At 34.2% G+C, this 15,662-nt stretch overlaps 2 long non-coding RNA genes across 3 annotated transcripts; both read left to right on the plus strand.

Annotated features, from left to right (window-relative positions):
- The first annotated feature begins 914 nt into the window (after window positions 1-914).
- Window positions 915-9,509, plus strand: LOC127882238 (uncharacterized). Of its 2 annotated transcripts, none has more exons than XR_008050457.1 (3): window positions 915-1,181; window positions 1,880-2,027; window positions 7,742-9,509. It is a non-coding gene; the product is annotated as an uncharacterized LOC127882238 (long non-coding RNA). The 2 variants fall into 2 exon arrangements; XR_008050458.1 differs by lacking the exon at window positions 915-1,181 and adding an exon at window positions 1,257-1,333.
- A 1,466-nt stretch (window positions 9,510-10,975) lies between these two features.
- On the plus strand, window positions 10,976-15,155 carry LOC127832419 (uncharacterized). Its single transcript, XR_008026892.1, has 3 exons — window positions 10,976-11,167; window positions 13,073-14,200; window positions 14,463-15,155. It is a non-coding gene; the product is annotated as an uncharacterized LOC127832419 (long non-coding RNA).
- The last annotated feature ends 507 nt before the right edge of the window (window positions 15,156-15,662 follow it).

Raw genomic sequence — 15,662 nt, forward strand, 5'->3', positions numbered from 1 at the left:
TATGCTAACTGACAGCAGCGTATTTTAATCAAATGAAAATGTGAAAAACACGCGCGGTTTAATTGTAATTAAAGTTTCGTATTTTTAACACATAGGAAGAGTCATTCATCTAGTCTACTATAAAAATGGAATTAACCACTTTGTCTCTACAGTCGCTAACATGGCGTCTTTAACCTTAAAGCGTCGTTGGACGAAAAAGAGTCATAAAAAAAAATAATTAAAACACAAAACACTAGAGCATTCCAAGAGTCATGGAAACTTGACAACAATTGGCTTCGCTTTGATACTGAATCAAAATCAATGTACTGTGACGCCCTTAGCCTGTACAAACCAATAGCAACATTCAAATGTATGTACACTGCTCACTTCTTGTGCGATGCGCTCAAACCCATTGCCATTTTATAAAAAAATGTACCAGAAGAAAGACTTGTGTTATTCTGAGGTTACCCTCCTTTTGACAGCCACTATTCAGACTCTTGAGCACCTGTCGGAGACTAGGTCAGGTCTCATGATGAAAAAAATTCTGAAGGTCACACCCCAAACACCAGAGACTGATAAAGATGGCTTGTTCACTTTTGAATATGAAGGTCACACTATTACAGACAGACAAACAAAAAATGGTTGGCTCAAAGAAATTTTGGGCCAGCGCTAGCCCTGAAGAAGTGCATAAAGAGCTAGGAATATTGAATAATATACAACGACTAAATACCACATGTGCAATGTTAATCATTTGGTCAGTGTTTAAACAATCATGGGTGCATTAACTGACCCTTTTTCACCCTGAAATCAGTCGACTGGTAAAAAAAAAAAAAAAAAAAAAAAAAAAAAAACCTACCTACCCTCCTACATTTTTCTGGCCATGTTCCCTGAACCAAGACTATTTTTTTATTTGGCCTAAGGAATAGCATTCGACCGCTTTCATTATACTATTTGAGTTGTGATTCACTTTCGTTACATAAATGAGAAGTGTACTGCGAAACTTTTCTTGTACAATAATGATATTCACTCGGCAATATTGATGGGAAATCTTTATATTCTTGGAGAAAGGGCAAATTAAGGGAGTGCCATAACTCGAAGAAACTATTTCTAATTGCGTTTGACGAATGCACTTTAAAAATTGACACACGGACTGATGATCATCTTTTGTAAGAAAATCGTGATGTAAACTTCCTCCGCAAAATGTAAGTCATTTATTTATAGAATGGTATTCTTGTCGACCATTTAATAATTTCTAAGTGACTTCCTTTCCACGAAGAATGGTACTTGAGATGTGTATAAACGGGAGAAAAATAAAGCATCGCTAAATTGCTTGTCAACATTGACGCTATAATTTGTAACTGAATTCTAGAAAGTGCTTTTGCTGTATCATTGTTTTAATTGGTGGATTAATAAGCATTGCGATATTTAAGATGCTTTTTACTAAATAAATATAATTCAACTATATAATTATTACATTGTAACCATCAGATTTGTTGTGTTTGCTCTTTTCGCATTTTACAAACTAACAATAGTTAGAATACTAATAAAATGTCATAGAAGTGGTAGATTGAAGCAGTAATAGGTTTTGTTATTGGTGTTTGGTTGTTGCAGTTGATGCACATCTAAGTTGTTAACATGTATGACTACACAAACTCAGATCATTTGATCGATTGGCACTATTAACTTACTTCCAGTTTTGTAAATCAGCAAACCATCAATGATAACGACTATAAATTATCAAATTGCCTTATTTGACTCAGCCAGATCAAATTTATGATCTTTACTGATAAAACCTCAATCATAAGCACATAATATACACGTCGAATCGTAAATAAATGTATTGCAAATGCGCGAAATTACTTCTTAGCTGTTATTTGTAGCATTTTATTCTCAATTTCAGACGATGATGCGTTACCTGATGTGCATGGTAGTCGTAACGTTGCTGCTGAGTCAAGTGGCCGACGGGAATGCATCCGGACTATGTGGGAGGCGACGTTGTCCACCTGGTTTCCGGTGTGTTCGCTATGGAAGCTTACTCAGGTGTCAAGGTGGGGACAGGAAATGGGTGATAAGTTGGTTCCTTTTCCCTAGTTCCTTATTCCTTATTCGAATAAGGAATAAGGAACTGTTCCTTATTCCTTATTTACGCGTAACATATTTGCTATAGAGTTTAATAGAACAATAATACAAACATTTCTGAAGTAAATCAAAACAAAATAACTCGAATACATTTACTTTATGTTTTACGTTACATATTCATGTACATTCTTCGCGCTTGCATAGGATTTCTTGTTTAAACCGAACCGAAATTTTTTAATTCGAATACTTATTTCAAATCAACAAAACCTAAAGCACATACTATTATTTTACATGTATGAGATATAAAAAAAATCAATATTGTACATTTATTTCCTTACATTTCCTACATTTCATTATTCCTTATTCAAGCCGAATAAGGAACTGGCATTTTCTTACTTAAACATCAATGAAATTGATCCAAAATTAACCACATATAAATGAACATATTATTTATATATTGGTTGTATATGTAAAATTCTAATTGCAATACATTTCTAATAAAATTTAAGTGATTATTATCCAGTTCCTTATTAAGTGTGAATAAGGAATAAGGAACTGGTTCCTTATTCCTTATTCAAATCGAATAAGGAACTGGAATTTTCTTTCTATAAATTATAAGTCAAAATGAACCAACGAGACGAATAACTCAACGAAAATTATTGTAAATGTATGTAGGATGTAACAAATAATATTTGCAGTACATTTCTACTTTGTTATATTTAATAATAACATAGTTCCTTATTCGGTTTGAATAAGGAATAAGGAACTGGTTCCTTATTCCTTATTCAAATCGAATAAGGAACTGGAATTTTCATACTAACCAAAATATTAAAATGAACCAAAGGGACCAATAAATCAATGAAAATCATTGTAAATGGAGGTTGGGTATCATTAAGTTTCATTTAATGATAGCATAGTTCCATATTCGGATTGAAACAGGAATCAATACGGAACTGGTTCCTTATTCCGTATTCAAATTACTAAACAAATTATTAAAATGAACCAAAGAGACCAATAAATCAATACAAACCATTTTTAATGTAAGTTGAGTATAAAAAAACAGTATTTGCAGAACATCTCTAATAAGTTTAATTTAATGATAACATAATTCCTTATTTGTATTGAACAAGGAATAAGGAACTGGTTGACGCATTGAAATCGCTTTGCATCCCTAATCATATCCCCTTGTAACTGTTTAGGTATAAGAACGGAATGGGATAGTTAAACCATGACTGGTATTCAGCTATCGGAAAGTCTACTCTAGAAGTTAGGGTCAGGAAAAACTTCAAGAACTGTATCAGACATATAAATTTATAAAAAATCTAACATGAAAATAGCCAATAATAACGAATTTATATCTGTGCTATTCTAGAATGATCCGAATTTAAATATCCGAAATTATGGCCTCTGAATAAGGAATTGGAGTTAAGCTAGTTCCTTATTTGGAAGCCTGTATTTCGGAAAAATTACTTTCGGATATGTTATATATAAGATGTATTGTGGGTTATTTAAGCACGATTATGTTATATGGACGTATTCTGTCACATTTCTTTTTATATTTTATGTCACTATACACGCTGAAAACAAGTATTATGAAGAGGATAATTAGGAAATGGTATTGCCTTTCTCAAACATAAATTAAAATTAACCAAATAATATAAAATGTCGATGAAAATCATGGTTTATGTAGGTTCGAAGTTAAAAATATGTATTGCTATATATTTCTGCCTTGAATTATTTAATAATACCACAGTTCCTTATTCAGTGCGAATAAGGAATAAGGAACTGGTTCCTTATTCCTTATTCAAATCGAATAAGGAACTGGCTTTTTCATAAATGTAAATTGTAAATTTAGGTTGAGTCTCAAAAACATTAATTGCAGTACATCACTACTATGTTTCATTTAATGATAACCTTGTTCCTTATTCGGATTGAAAAAGGAATAAGGAACTGGTTCCTTATTCCTTATTCAAATCAATAAGGAACTGGCATTTTCTTACTTAAACATCAATGAAATTTATCCAATATTAACCGCATATAAATGAACATATTATTTATATATTGGTTGAATATGTAAAATTCTAATTGCAATACATTTCTACTAAGTTTTAAGTGATGATTATCCAGTTCCTTATTCGATTTGAATAAGGAACTGGTTCCTTATTCCTTATTCAAATCGAATAAGGAACTGGAATGTTCTATCTATAAATTATACATCAAAATGAACCAACGAGACCAATTACTCAACGAAAATTATTGAATATGTTGGACTGGTATTAAATAATTAATTGCAGTGCGTAGTAAGTCGTTCCTCGACTAAGCATATCATGGGGACAAGATAGAAAAAAAGAGGTGTGCAATTTTAAAATCAAATAAACAAGGATGATTGATTTTCACATCTATGCTACAGTAGAATTAGGTACTGGCTTTAAAAAAAATGTGTTATTGACTGTATTAACCCTTTGAATTTTAATTAATATTTCTCGCTCGTGCAGACCAACGATATATTAGGGGACCATCAGATATATTTAGGACAACGTTGCCGTCAGTAAGACATGATTGGCGTCACCATCAAGGCGAGACTGCACCGTAAGCAGCGACCCGGGTGCCTCTTTTAGACTGGAAAGTTTCATTAAAAATGCGTAAACAATCCGTAATTTAGTGTTTGCATTTAAACAGATGTTCTTTCACTGGAAACGCGTTTTCTCGATCTTGGATCACAGGCGCTTGATGGCAATGTTTTTTTATTGTTTTTTTTTCATGTTTAGTTTTTTGTTTGTTTAAGTTACCCGTTGTTTATTATGATGCATGCACATTCTAAATCAATGAAACATTTCCGACAAAACGTCTTCTTAAAAAAGATAGTTCGACTATGTATATTGATATTGACATAACTATATACATAGTCGAACTATCTTTTTTCTAAGAAGACGTTTTGTCGGAAGATTTTTATTGATTTAGTATGTGTATGCATTATAATAAACAACGGGTAACTAAGAAAAAAAATACAAACATTGCCATCGAGCGCCTGTGTCTTGGATGCAAACGATATATCCGGCAACTTACAACATTGGCGCGCGATAAAAGGTCACAGGAAGCGAAGAAATCGCGCTTTTCTTTTTGATTATCAGGCCTACCGGTATTTTTCCTAAGTTAAAGCAACTGGTTACTTGTGCATTATTTAGTAGCAAAAAACGGGAACTGGGTTATCATTTTAATAAACAAAGTAGAATTGTACGGCAATAAGTATTTTTTTAATTAAACTACATATACCATGATTAACATTGACGTTCATTAATGTTGGGTTACTGTATTTATGTTTGATTATGAAAAGGCCAGTCTCTTACTATCGTCTTTATAATACTTATTTTCAGCGCTTATCGCAAAATATAATATACAGTAGAAAAGAACATTTCCATAGAACATAATCAAGCTTAAATAACCCACACTACGTAGTAAATAGAACATATCTGAAAGTGATTGTCCGAAATCCAGGCTTCTGAATAAGGAACTAACTTTACGCAAATTCCTTATTCAGAGGCCATAATTTCAGATATTTAAACTCGGATCATTCTAGAAAAGCGCAGCTATATATTTGTTATTATTGGCTATTTTTAATGTAAGATTTTTAAATTTATATCTCTGATACAGTTCTTGAAGTTTTTTCTAACCCTAACTTCTGTAGAAGACTATCCGATAGCTGAATACTAGTCATGTTTTAGCTATCCCATTCCGTTCTTATACATAAACAGTTACAAAGGGATATAATTAAAAATGCAAAGCGATTTCAATGCGTCAACATGAAAGCAATACTGCAACGGAAGCAGCGGTCTAGGTTCCTCAAGTAGATTTTAAAGTTTAATCGAGATGCCTCAATATTTTATTTTATAATTCAAACGCATGCGCGCATACTAGCTGTACAAGTGTGTTTTCTTCATAGATTTGTTTAAGTGCGAAAACGCGTTTTCTCACTCATTCAGACCAACGGTATATCCGGCGACCTTTAACCTCAGAACACGACTTTTGACTGTGGGGTCTACAAAATGGTGATGGCTTCTTTGGTAAACAGTCCCTCGCCGATCTTATCGTAACAGTTCCGACTTTATTCGTACCGAATGCTGGTGGAATATTTCGTACAGCGTTCTTGTCAGTGCGACGTCACTGACGTCACCATAAAGGCGAGGCTGCACCGGAAGCAGCGACTCACAGGCCTCTGGAAAGTTTCATAGAAATTCCTCCGTATTTTGTTTTTTAATTAAATAAACAAATGCGTATACCAGCTTTACTTGAGTGCTTATATTTAAATATATTTTCTATCTCCGAAAACGCGTCTTCTTCGTCTTGGATGCCAACGGTACATCCGGCGATCTTCAAAATTGCCACCAGATTAAAGGTCGTGATAAACGACAAAATAGCACTGGTCTTGGTGGTAACCAGTCCTTTTTGTTCCGAAGACAGTGCACCTGATTACTTTTTACCACAAAAATATGGTTATCATGACGCAAAAAACTATTTAGAAATGTACTACAATACATATTTTAGTACCCAACCTACATTTAAAATGATTTTTATTGATATATTGGTCTCATTGGTTCATTTTATTTGTATGTGTGTGTAAGGAAATGGCAGTTCTTTATTCGATTTGAATAAGGAATAAGGAACCAGTTGCTTATTCCTTTTTCAATCAGAGTAAGGAACTAGGTTATCATTAAATGAAACTCATTAGAGATGTACTGCAATTAATGTTTGTTTATACCCAACCTACATTAACAATGATTTCCATTGATTTGCTGGTCTCTTTGGTTCATTTTAATAGTTTGGTAAATATGAAAATGCCAGTTCCTTATTCGATTTGAATAAGGAATAAGGAACCAGTTCCTTATTCCTTTTTCGCACTGAATAATGAACTGTGTTATTATTAAATAATACTAGACAGAAACATATTGCATTAACTTTTTTAAACTTCAAACCTACATAAACCATGATTTTCATCGACATTTAATATTATATGGTTAATTTCAATTTATGTTTGAGTAAGGCAATACTATTTCCTTGTTATCGTCTTCATAATACTTGTTTTCGGCGTGTATCGTCACATGGAATATGAAAAGAAATCTGACAGAATACGTCCATATAACATATTCAAGCTTAAATAACCCACACACCATCTAAAATATAACATATCCGAAAGTTATCGTCCGAAATACAGGCTTCCGAATAAGGAACTAACTTTACGCCCAATATCTTATTCAGAGGCCATACTTCGGATACTTAAATTCGAATCATTTTAGAATAGCACAGCTTTATATTCGTTATTATTGGCGATTGTTTGTGTAAGATTTGTTACTTATATCTCTGGTACAGTTCTTGAAGTCTTATCTGACCCTGAACTTTGGTCAAGACTATATAAAAGCTGAAAACGAAACATATTTTAGATGTATTGTTCCGTTTTCATACGAAAACTGTTACGCAGGGATATGATTAAAAATACAAAATGATTTCAACACGTCTCCATAAAAGAAAGACTGCACCGGAAGCAGCGGTCCAAGTGCCTCTATAAGACTGAAAAGTTTCATCGAAATGCCTCAATATTTTATTTTATTTTATATTTGAAACGAAAAAGCGTGCATCCTAGCTGTAAAAGTGTGTTTTCTTCTGAATATGCGTTTTTTCGCTCATGCAGACCGACTGTACATTCGGCGACTTTCAACCTCTGCACAAGACGAATGCCAATGTTCCGGACAGAGTTGTCATCAATGCGACGTCACTGATGTCACAATAAAGCAAGAACGAACCGGAAGCAGCGGCCACGGTGCCTCTATTAGACTGGAAAGTTTCATAGAAATTCCTCTGTATTTCGTTGTTGTTTTTTTTTTCAATTAAACACGAAAACTTACATAGCTGTAATTTGGTAGTTTTATTTCAATAGATTCTCTATCTCCGAAAGCGCGTTTCCTCGCTCTATGATGCCTACGTTACATCCGGCCACCATAAAAATTGGCGCACGATTAAAAGTCGTGAAAACCGACAAAATGGTACTGTTCTCGGTGGTTATAAGTGATATCTTTAGATATTGCAACTTGTTACGCTTTCCTTTTTCAGCCGCGAAAACGGCACTAGGTTATCATTACACAAGAATACTCAAAAGAAATGTACTGTAATAATTACATATTTTGTTTTCCCAACCTACATATACAGTGATTTTCCTTGATTTATGCGTCTCTTAATTCATATTATTTTATTTGTTCAGTAAGAAAATATCAGTTCCTTATTCGATTTGAATAAGGAATAAGGAACCAGTTCCTTATTCCTTATTCAAACCGAATAAGGAACTATGATATTAATTAAAACAAAGCAGAAATGTACTGCAATAAATATGTGTCACACCCGACATACATTTACAATAATTTTCGTTGAGTTATTCGTCTCGTTGGTTGATGTTGACTTATAATTTATGAAAAGAAAATTCCAGTTCCTTATTCGATTTGAATAAGGAATAAGGAACCAGTTCCTTATTCCTTATTCACACTGAATAAGGAACTGGATAATCATCACTTAAAACTTAGTAGAAATGTATTGCAATTAGAATTTTACATAATCAATCAATATATAAATAATATGTTCATTTATATGTGTTTAATTTTGGATCAATATCATTGATGTTTAAGTAAGAAAATGTCAGTTCCTTATTCGGCTTGAATAAGGAATAAGGAACTGGTTCCTTTTTCCGTATTCAGCCTCGAATAAGGAACTGGATTGTGAATTATGAAAGATTGATTTTTTTTATCTCATACATGTAAAGTAATAGTATATGCTTTAGGTTTTGTTGATGTGAAATTAGTATTCGAATTAGAAAATATCGGTTCGGTTTAAAGAAATACTATGCAAGCGCGAAAAGAAACATGGATATGTAACGTAATACATAAAGTAAATGTATTCGAGTTATTTTGTGTTGATTTATTTCAGAAATCTTTGCATTATTGTTCTTTAAAACCCTACAACAAATATGTTACGCGTGAATAAGGAATAAGGAACAGTTCCTCATTCCTTATTCGAAAAAGGAATAAGGAACTAGGAAAAAGGAACCAACTTATCACCCATGGACAGGAAAGCCATGTTACTGGGAAATACGGGATATACGGACGATGATGGGAAATAATCGTTTCCAAAAATGAGTTTCTATCCGATGAACCGAACATCATTTATGATTACTATAAAACTTCGTTTGAACATACAAGAAATATGTTGTTATTTATATCCACATGTTTATTTTAGTTTGTATGTAAGTAGGAAGATATGTGGACATTAAAGAGAATGAGAACTGATTTATAGTGCAGACTATTGCCTTGACCTTTTTAATTACTTTATAACAATGACCGGTCTTATTGTTACATGCATATACAATAAATTTTGTTAAGATTTTTAGTTCAGATTAAAAAAAAATAGTTTGGTATTTTTGTATCCTTTGGCATGAGCTGTTTATGAACACCATATTACTGATATTTAAAATTTTCAGTCGTAAAACGTTTAAGTTTGGATTACATCACCAAATCATGTTGCTGCACTTTACCCAGCGTTTGTCTCCAACTCTTATCACTGACGAAATCAAATGACTGGTCAGAGCGTTTCACTTTATTCCGATTGAAGTCTCCATTTATTCATGAAAACCACACACTCCGATATATATTTTTGGACTCTTGCGAAGCTTAATTTTCATGTATATATTCAATAGTAAAAAAACAAACACGTCAAAATTATTTTGTCGAAAATCCTGAGAATCTAATTTAAAGAGGTGTGTATTTCGTCATAGGACCACGAGAAGCGTCGTGAATTGCGTAACAAGTTTAATGGAAATAATCATAGTTCGGACAGCTGGTTTGGAAATACATTTTACTAAACGAACAAAAAAGGTTGATGTGTAATATAAACGATAACACATGGCAGGGGGTTTAGCCGGACGATTTTGGTCGGCCTAATCAAAAGGCCCTCGAGCTGTTAGATAGGCAGCGGGCCGATAATAGAAGCCCTGTCCAGCTGTAATCATCGATGTTTTATGACATAATGTATTTTTTGTCATGTATTAAATTGGTGTATGGTTTATTCAATATATACAATAGACATACAGTCCATAAGTGTACATGATCAAAACAAAGTAACATTTATTATACATCAAAAGGTCTAGGACAATTTTTTTTATTACAACATTTAGAATCTATTTAACAATAAATGCTATAACTATAACTACAACATCAAAAACAACAAAGACGAATCTACAAGAGAGCGAGAAGGCAAGTTTAAGTTGTTAATTATAAACAATTAATCATAAGACTATTTATACAGGTTTCTTTGACTAAATGCTTTATGTACATGCATAGCTAAGTTTCTGATGGTTTATTATCTGATTTCATTAATTCAATAAATTGTATCATGTTTGGTCTTTTTTAGTAATATTTATTCATATACAATTTCCTAATATCATCTATTCTAATAAAAAATGATATCCATCTTCAAGAACATTGCAATGTTGACATTTTTTATCTCGAAATGGGATGGCTTGGCAATTATGAATTGGGAGTTGGTTACTAACACGAAATAAACCTAATAGGATGTTGATTCAACAATAAAATAAGACAACAGACTTAGCCAACTTTATCAATGAAAAAAACACATGTAAATAAACTAAAACCTTATAGCTCCGTTCTTCCAATTTAAAAAATAGACAAAAGAGAACTTGAATTCAATTTTATTGAAATTTGATTTTACAAAGTAGACAAATATTGTACAACTCTATGAGGCATGAAATTAAGTAAACACAATATCAACTTTATTCCTTCTTGTTTACAAGATACTTGAGTCATTTAGCACTAAAACCGGATCACCGTAAAACAGGAAGTATTAATGCATATTTTCAGATTTTGCACCATAACTTACTTTATTAGCATAACACCCGCAGGTATGTGAATTAACACTTCCTGATTGCTTAAACTAAGTTTATAATCACCGGTGTGTGAATGAGAAGAGTGCACTGAAATAAAGACTGAGGATTTGATAGAAAGTTTAATAATCATTTAATACTAGTGTATGTTTAATGTAAGGAGCCTGTATTGAGGTAAGATTTGTTCTTGTGAATTTTATAGTGTGGCGTATATTCATTATCGATACAAAATATGCTCCGGATTACAAATTAATGATGACATAAACATTTATTGGAAATGACGTTTTGAATTGGATTGCATTTTTATTTGTGAACGAAGCTCACAAATAACTCAGACGCAATTTTGCAAATCAGTATGGATCAGTATGGGCGTAGGTACGGCAGAAACCGTAACCCGTGACTGCATGTGTGGATAACTCCAGTAAACTTTAGTAGACGATAATGCTAACAGCGCCTGCTTTAATCACCGCATCTACCTGTTCTCACTGATACAGTACATAGAGTGCAATAAACAACTTGTAGTAAGACAACCTTGGCCAGTTTATCATTTAAATCTGTACATATTGGCTGCTTTCAGGGAAAACGAAGCTTAAAAGCCGGATCTCACTTGCTTGGTTGTGAGGTGGTAAAATATTACCTAACATTAAAAAGTAGGCTTGGTTTATCTGCCAGGGATTTGCTGCTAACATTAGAGTGTTTATAAATAGAAACACGTGTTTGAGCAGACAGCATTTGGTATATTGTTGAATCTGTATGTATATGTAAACTTGATTTGAGTCATTCGCTAGCTTCTGGCTGAGAGAAGTTCATAACCTTTCAAGTGGGCGGTGCTTAGCATTTACAGGGAAATTTGAATTTCAAGCAGACACCTTAATTTTTCTGTAAATCAATAACTATATAACTTTCGACCACCAAATTACACATACATATTGTTTGTATACTAGAGTATATGTATGCCAAATTTAATTGGAAAATATTAAATACAAACTTAAATATTATGAAAATAATCATTTTTGTTTTCTGCTGTTTACACATCAGTGTACAACTGAAAAGTAGACATTTTGTGAGTTTGTGGCCCTTTTATACTGCTTCTCTGGTCTTTAATGCATGTCAAATAAGATTAATCTGTGCACATTGATTAGGTGTATCAATGATTTGGAAAAAAACCACGCATCTCGACCTGCGTTTTAAGACACACTCTTTATAAATTTAAATGGCTTGTGATCATTTCAAACGTGCGATATAAAAAGCTATAACATAATTTTGAAAACTGAGTCGCGTCTAAGATTATACAACAGCGAACAAATTCAGTGCCTCCAGCGCTTTGATTGGTTTACACATTATTATCGTGTTTTGTTTGGCAAAACGCCCGAAGTTTGTCATTTGCGTACCTCTCAACTCTTAACAGCGATACGCCTAATTGGAATCAAGTAACCAAACCAAGCTTGCTCGATTAGCTTTGTCTAAAGGCCTCATAGGCGAAAGTCTCCCGACGTCAACTTGCGTGAACTGGCGAATAAAACTTCAGCAAAATTCGTTCTCATTAGTATATGTACGTTGCACATCGTTGGTGGTGTTCGTATGGATGCGTTTGTGAGCTTTTGCGTCCGTTGCGATACGTTCTGTTTGTCAGAAAATTTTCAACATGTTCAAAAATTGTTGGCGAATAAAAGTTTCGTCTATCGTTCGTCAAAATTCGTTTCAATACGTTAGCCGATCGGAAAGTCTTTTGAGGCGTTAGATGTCGCAGCTCTCGGCCATTTTGCACATCATGATTACTTGATTTGCATATCAAGCGAAAGTGGACGATTCGAAAACAAATCTTTGCGATAGCTTGCGAACTTTTGCGAACTAAAGCGAGGATTTGCGTATTGTAACAAATCGAATCTGACGCATTTAAGCGATTTATAACGATAACTTAACGTTCAGAAAACGAACGGTATACGCTCGTATACGAATCAATCCGAAGGGTAACTACGATAGGCGAATCTATGCGAATTCATCCGAATAATAGCGCTCTTGATTGTTTTAGTAGTTTGTGCAGACATATGACTATATTTCATATATATTATGTTGAAGGTATCATTATTTCTTCGTCAAATGGAAGATATAAAACGCCTGAAACTGCAGTATGATGCTGCTATGGCCAATCAAGAAGTAGTCCAGCAACAACTAAACATACACCGCTTTCTCAGAGGCCGACTAAGGTGGAGAAGAGGAGCCAGAGCACGTTATATATGGAGAAGACCATGGCTGCTTTCCGGGAGACGGCGCCAATTTGGAATCTATGATCAGCTCATGGTTGAGCTCAGAAGTGAAGATCCTGGAACATTTAAGAAATCGCTCCGCATGCCTACTGAAATGTACGATACAATTTTGGGAAGGTTCGTCATCGCCTCGTAAAGCAACACATTCGGTTCAGGGAGCCCTTGGATCCAGGGCTTAAGTTAGCTGTCACACTACGTTACCTGGTTTCTGGTGTCAAGTAGACATGCAGTATTCCTGGCGGGTCGCTGAGAATACCCTCTCTGTAGTAGTCAGAGACGTGTGTCATGCTTTTTGTGAAGAATATGTTGATGAGGTTATAACAGTCCCCTCCACACCTGAAGAATGGAGACAACTGGCTGATGGTTTCCTCAAGAATTGGAACTTTTCAAATTGCGTTTCTGCTATTGATGGCACGCACATAGCTATCCGAAAGCCTGTCAGCTCTGGTTCCTTATATTATTATTATAAGGTATTCTATAGCATCATCTTACTGGCCATTGTCGACTCGGACTACAAGTTCGTATGGTGTGATCTGGGTTGTGGGTATTAGTCTACATAAATTTAACTGCATTATTTTGTAATTACATGAATTATATACATTTAGTTTTCAATGTACAGTTGTATACTGACAATTTCTAATCCTTTTGTATTTTCAGGATACGGTTCAAGTGGAGATGCCAAGATTTGTAATGAATCAGAAATCCTTTAGATATTGCAGGATGGTTCCATTGGATTTCCAGACTCACAGCCCTTTCCAAATGACAACGTCGACATCCCCTATTTCTTGGTTGGAGATGACGCTTTCAGTCTTAGCGAGAACATGCAGACACCCTATTGACATAGAGTCCTGAGAGAGACGAAAGCATCCTGAACTACCGGTTATCCAGGGCTAGGAGAGTATCAGAAAATGTATTTGGGATTTTGGCCAACCGATTCCAGGTACAGTAAAGTTCTGCTATTAAGACCAGGCAAAATAGTGGTCCCAATAGCGAAGTGGTCTTAATATCGGACCATTTTCCTTCATAAATGAACCATTTAGGACTTGAATAATGTCAAAAAAGCATAATTTTTTAAATCTTCGAAGTGGTCTTAATAGCTGAAATTTACTGCCATACCCTTTTTCAAAACACAATTTCATTTATAAAAGAAATGTTCACGTTAACTTTTAACACATAACAATACTGGTAATCTGTAATTTCAGATACTTCTCACAAAGATGAACCACAGCCCATCCACAGTAAGGCTGATTGTAAAGACATGCTGCATTCTCCACAACTTGATGAGGATCAGGTACCCCACCATGCAGAATGTACTGGTTGCACTGGTTGACCATGATGATAGAAGAGGCGATCTGGTTCCTTGGGAATGGAGAAGAGGTCGCAACTTGTAGGATACCAAGGATGTCAATATCAGGGACCACAACACAGGAATAAATCAAAGCGCTGAAGCCACTGAAGATGTTCGCTATTGCATACTTTAACACGCATTTCATTTTTGAAAATCAATCGCAAGTTTGAAATGAACACACGCCATTCAACTTTATAAAGTGTGTGTCATAGCGCACGGGTCGAGTTTTGTGTGCACTTTTTATCATCCTTATTATTTCATAGAAATAACTAAGACAAAATAAAAACAACATGCTTTTTGGAAGTTCTGAAAGCATAGAAAAGTATGACGAAAATGGTAATGAGAACTTAATATAAAGAAAATTTGCAGTCACCATCATATTAAAGGAACATTTTTTTCTAATATCAAAGACTATCTCACCAAGAATATAAATTCATGATGAAAGTTCCGTGTACAAAACTTTTGATTTTTGACACCATATACAAATTCAAAATATACAATAATCTTCGTATCTTGTATATGGAGGAATAAAAGTATATAAACATTACTGTCTATGCTTTACTTGTTACCCGAGCAGTTCACACGGTGTCAACAACGCTAACATAAACATAGGTATAGAGCACTAATGCGCTTTAAGGCGTAGCTGTTTCAGTTTTCATCTTAGTGACTTTAACATAACGCCAACAGACACGCATGAATATTTTCGAATATTTAATAAGCTGATTCGAGAAACAACCTCTGAATTTTTGCTACATCACTGCGTATGTGCTCAATTCAAAGGATGTAGCACTGTTCAGTGTAAGGAATTCCGGACTACTCTCTGTATGCTCAAACGACACAAATTGTGGCCCTGTTACAATTACACGTTACAATCCATCTCGCAGAATTTCACTTTCGCCTCCAAGATGAGAAAACAATCATTAGCGAAATAGTATAGTGTCACGATAAGAGAAAATCGTTTAATTATCATACCACAATGTTTGCCGTACTTGGTCAGCACGTCTGGAAATCATTCCTTAATGTGTGGATAGGCTGCCATTATTAACAAGTTTGC

The sequence above is a fragment of the Dreissena polymorpha genome, chromosome 5 (genome assembly GCF_020536995.1).
Source record: "Dreissena polymorpha isolate Duluth1 chromosome 5, UMN_Dpol_1.0, whole genome shotgun sequence".
NCBI lineage: Eukaryota > Metazoa > Mollusca > Bivalvia > Myida > Dreissenidae > Dreissena > Dreissena polymorpha.